Consider the following 5,465-nt stretch of genomic DNA (forward strand, 5'->3'; position numbering starts at 1 on the left):
CACAATTACACGTAAACGTCTCGAAAAAAATATGTATGAGACCTCTTAAATGGTTTTATTAATCCAGAGTGGTTGTCAATGGGTAGCTTTCTGCCCGTAATGCCACTAACAAAAATTGAAATCCAATCTGCTGGTTGTATATTACACGTACAGCTGTAGATACAATAAATGAAGTTAAAAAAATATGTTTTTAATTAATGAAGCCTAAAAAGTACAGTTACAAATTATTTTTGTTTTGTGTTTCTGTGTTCATATGATGAGTTGGGTGGGGTTTTGCGCATTTTTTCTCAACTGGAACACCCTGGGATCAACTCCAAAATTCACTTCCAGAAATCCGACATGCACACGGTTGGTTTGTTAGATATAAACAAAACTGCAATTTTCCAAAAAAGAACGTGTGTCTGGAGTACTGGACAAAGTATACTGTTTAATTTTGGTATATTTATTAAAATGGGAGCTAGGAAAGAGAAAGCGGTCCGAAATTATAAAAACCACAGCTGCTTGGAATGTGTACAATGTTTTTTCTGAAAATTTCAAAAGTGTATAACACAAAGATAAAAATTTTTGTTTATCTAAGAAGAAATGGTGATTTATGTTTTAATGATTCTTGCTGCGAAATCGGTTACAATTCTTGCTGATGATTCGCACGGCACGGGAAACCATTTCAAGGGCAATCTGGCCAGCTGGGAAGACTTTCCGTCCTTCGTCTGCATTTGGGTAGAAGGGGAGAAGCGGTTTCACGCATCGGGGGTCCTGGTGACGGCCAAGGCGGTCATCACGTCGGCTTACTTGTGGACGATCAAGTCCGTCCGTCCGGATAAGTCGTCGGTCCACGCCGGCTGGGTCTACAAGATGAAGCAGAAGCAGTGGCGTCTTGTGAAAAAGGTCGTCATTCACGCCAAATTCGTCGAAGGCCGTGACGGACCCAACGAGAACGACGTGGCTTTGGTCGAACTGTCCGAGGGTTTCGTGATCGACGCGACCATCAAGCCGATGGAGATAAGTACGGGGGAGATGTTGGAGGACCTTTGGACCCGGATCCTCGTGCTTAACTCGTTGTGCTACGCCGTCGGAGCCAGCGGTTCCGGAGCGATGAACGTGCTCTTCTTCGAAGTACAACCGGTAAACTGCACCGGCTCAGTCGGCGAACAGCGTAACTCGATCATCTGCACTTCCCCGGTCGGCGCGGAATTCAACGTCTGCCCTCCCAGTCAATACGGCGTCCCGCTCGTCTGCGATGACCTCGTCTTCGGCATTTTTCTCTACTCCGATTTCGTCTGTTGCAGCGGAGGTACAAAGAACTGTCGTGAGAAGTGCCTGCTTTTCACTTCCCTCGGACATTATCTGGACTACTTCAACATTTCCCATTCAAACAACGAAGGGTGGCATGGTGTGCAAAGAAATTGGATTTTTATTATGTCAGCTTTCCATTTTCTTCCAGAATTATTCTCGAAAACATGAATTTCTAAAATGAAATGCTATATTATGTTCTATTTTTGTTAATGTGAATTCAGTCATGTGTTACACACCGTGTTCGTACCAGTTACTGTTAACTGTTCATTTTTATTTTTTATTTAACTAGAAATTATCTACGATATAATTATTAGCCTTCAATATTATAATACTCTAAAATGTATTATATACTATAAAAAAGAAACCAATATAAAATGCAGTTTTCAAACTAAAATCTAAAATAGAAAGTCACATGAAAGTGTTGGAGAAGACGATGTAGAGCGCGCCGTCGCCTACAGTTGTTGTTTTTGGACAGTGGCGCCTTCTCGTACTCAAAAAATCAAGTACTCGGTCGTGCCGAAACCTCTGTCTTTGTATTCGGGTTTTTCTTTGTTCACACATTTTGTATCATGCTCCTTTCTTTGTGTAATAAACACGACTCAGTGAGAACTATTCTTGTTTATTGAATCCCTATAATTCTGCTGACAGGTTATGGGCCCAGAATTATAGTGTCGGAAACAGTTCGTTTGTGTATCGTTCGCGTATCGGAAAGAAACATGCGAGACGAGTGTTACGAACATCACGCGGATAGAACAATTGTCGAAAGACAACTACGACACTTGGAGGATTCAGATGGAGGCGATCCTCATCAAGAACGACGCTTGGAATTAATTCAACGTAGGGAACGTAAAACCGGAACCGACGGCAGATAACCAAGCGGATCTTCTAGCGTGGATAAACGCCGACAACAAAGCCAGGTCAGACATTATTTTAAGTATTTCACCCTCCGAATTGAAACAAGTAAAGGGCTGCACAACTTCTCGTGAAGTCTGGATAAAATTGCAAGACACATACCAGTCTCAAGGCCCGGCAAGGAAAGCAACTTTGTTAAAACAGCTTACTTTACGCCGAATGGTGGAAGGAACTGACGTTCGTGAACACTTAACGGCCTTTTTCGACACCGTTGATAAACTCGGCGACATGAACGTCGATATCAACCCCGATTTACTTGCCATGATGCTATTTTACAGCTTGCCACCCAGCGTCGAGAATTTCAGGTGCGCCATCGAATCTTGAGACGATTTGCCCGTCCCGGAAGCCCTAAAAATCAAGATTTTGGAAGAGAGCGCAGCTCGGAACAATAACGGAAACAACGGTTCGGAAGAAGCGATGTTTTCAGCAAAAAAAAAAAATCGAAAACCGTCTGGATTATCGTAAAAACGAGCGAAACGTAAAGTTCAGATTTAAGTGCCACAGGTGCCGCAGATATGGCCACAAGGCAAACGAATGCCATTGACAACACGAAAAAGCCAAGGAATCGGCCAAGAAAGTTGAAAATATGGCTCTGCGCGTTAGGAGGTTCGACACACGACTCGGGAAAATAAAAATGGTGCCTCGACAGCGGAGCGACGTCACACATGAGCAACACTCCAGGGGATTTTTTGAGACATAATGGCTCTGTTTATCTCGAACTAAATTTGGCAAACAATGAAACCACCAAAGGACAATATCACGCATGGTCAAATGGAACTTCTAGATAGGGGCTTACTTGATTGAAAAATGGTTTTCTTTGTTTATAGAATTTTGTCCAAATCATCATGACATGTTCCATCGTCTCTGTGACCAAGAATAATCACTCATATTAATTTCTGATCTATTTATTTTTCTTAAGTATTGTTTCCAGACGGCATGGTTAGATCTAACAAGGGGACGACGATTGGTGGGTCACGATTTGGACCGAACTTTTTTTTGTCATTGTACACACCAAGTCAACGAGTACTAGTAGTGATGACGGGGTGTGGACTGCGTGTGAAAGGGTTTGGGCAGTTCCTAATCATTTGTTGCCTGGCTAAACTCTTTGGCACCCGTCCATTCAACTAGTTGAATTAAACAGTCGACTCATCTGAAGTGCTTAAGTAAGGTCCCGGGCACATTAAATAAAACTTGGTATCATTCTTATATAAATGTAAGCCGGCCCCAGTCTTAGCGATAAGTTAAATTGTAAAATAAGAACAAAATAGGTAAACGAGGAAAAGGACAGGGGTTGTGCTTTGAAGGGGCAACCGCCCAGACGGGAACGACGTGACACATCTGGCAAATGTAGCTTAGAAATGGTTACCCCGGTAGACAGGTAAGAACGGAGGACATCGTAAATTGGGAATACGTCAACCCTGTGCTTGGCCGCCGTCTTTGCCTGCCCAACCGCGGCGTGAGGACTCCCCCATCTCTTGAGTTTCCTTTCCATCCCTACTCCGGGAGAGACCCGGTATAAAAGGGATGACTGGAAAATCAAAAGTCAGTCAAGAGTCAAAGACCCAGCCGAGACTCACCCCAGGCAGTCAAGACCAAGGACCGGGAGAGAAGCAGCCACACTCCGTCCGGTATTCAACAAGAGGACTCAGCCAGCCAGAGCCAGCGAGGATCAGCCGTTGCGACCAATTGAGCCAAGTCAGAGGTCGAGAGAAGAGATGCTGTGGACAATGATCGTGGCGAGCATCGTTTGGGGGTAAGTCCCTTTGTTGATAGACTCATCCCAGATTTAGAGTTGTGGCTGACTTGTAGATTAAGTAAGATTCTGAGGTTTTTAAGATTAAGAGAAAGAATTGTGTACAATAAATGTAACTGAATACGCTCTCTGGTTTATTGAATTCTGGAACCTTACCTTCCCCTACTCAAGAATAAGTAGCGACGCGCTTACGTCGACTCATCTCTTGTCGCTTAGAGAAAAACAAGCGAATATCGAGAGATTATTCGGCCGCCGCCCCGTCGTCCGCTTACATAAAGATAATATTTATTTAAAATAATATAAAAGGTATCCTTGAAACAACTACAAATACTCCACTAGTGTGAACAATGGCCTTGCATTTCCTTGGAAAGTAGGGGTAAGTCAGGTTTGTATGTTGTTGTTTTTAATTTTAGGCATGATTCCAAGTTCTCATCGATAAGCCGATTTCTTAACCTACTCTTGATAAAGTTCATGCTTGAGAATGATTGTTCGCATCATTATGTAGACCCAAATAAGGAAAGAACAGCAAACGCTAATTTCTTCAGTTGATCATATGAGTCAGGAATACTATTCCAGGTGTTAAAGATCAACGTATCTTCCCTCTCCAGATCTTTCAAAACAGACCACTTGTACTGTAAACTTAATTCACATTTATTTTTCTCCACCAGCTCTAAANAAATACGATGACCCTATTACAAGTTTTACAGTTAAAAAACATGAATAGGACATCCAGTAAAAGAACCTATTTCATTTATTAAAAATAATAATTTCTTAAATGTTTACAGCGCATCGAACTTGTTCATAGAATGGTATAAGTTCCAAAAGCCAGAACATTTCAATTCATTTGCTACCATGAGTTCGAACAGAGCATGTGTTGTAGAAATTCAATGCTTTGTGGACAACGAATGCATATATTGTAAAAGAAATGTCGATTGTAGATCTTGACCACTATTCGAGTCAACATTGGGTTTTCAAACCGCCAGAGGAATGTGCACAAAACGAGTCCAGTCTTCAAGTAAATAGTTGGTTACATCGCTGGTGATGTAGACAATGACCAATTAGATACGATTTTACGTCATCATCTTGATAGTTATAAAAAGATTTTTGTTCAAGGCTTACAAAAGAAAAGGTTTCTCTCATATTTCACCGATAATGAAATAGACCTCGAAGATTTTGGCTGTCCACAAATTGGAATTTTGAAACCAGCGCAAGAAGGGACACATTGTTTACTCCATAATATTACGCCAAAGATGTGCATACATTTTCGCGCATACGCCTTGTCTAATTGGATATTCGTAAATCATTTATTAGAGATATTAAAATAATAATAATAATAAAAATTTAGCGCACAGAAGAATTTTGTTTTAATAAGACGGCAATTTTTTTAAAGAAAATATAGTTTTAATGAGAAGGCAATTTTTTTTCTCATGTTTTGTATCTGTAGAAGGATTTTTTTGTTATAAATTAAACGGTGTTTTCATATATAGTATTTTTTTCTGGAAAAGTT

This window comes from Cimex lectularius, unplaced genomic scaffold (assembly GCF_000648675.2).
Source record: "Cimex lectularius strain Harlan isolate CLEC.00 unplaced genomic scaffold, Clec_2.1 scaffold17, whole genome shotgun sequence".
NCBI classification, from domain to species: Eukaryota; Metazoa; Arthropoda; class Insecta; order Hemiptera; family Cimicidae; genus Cimex; species Cimex lectularius.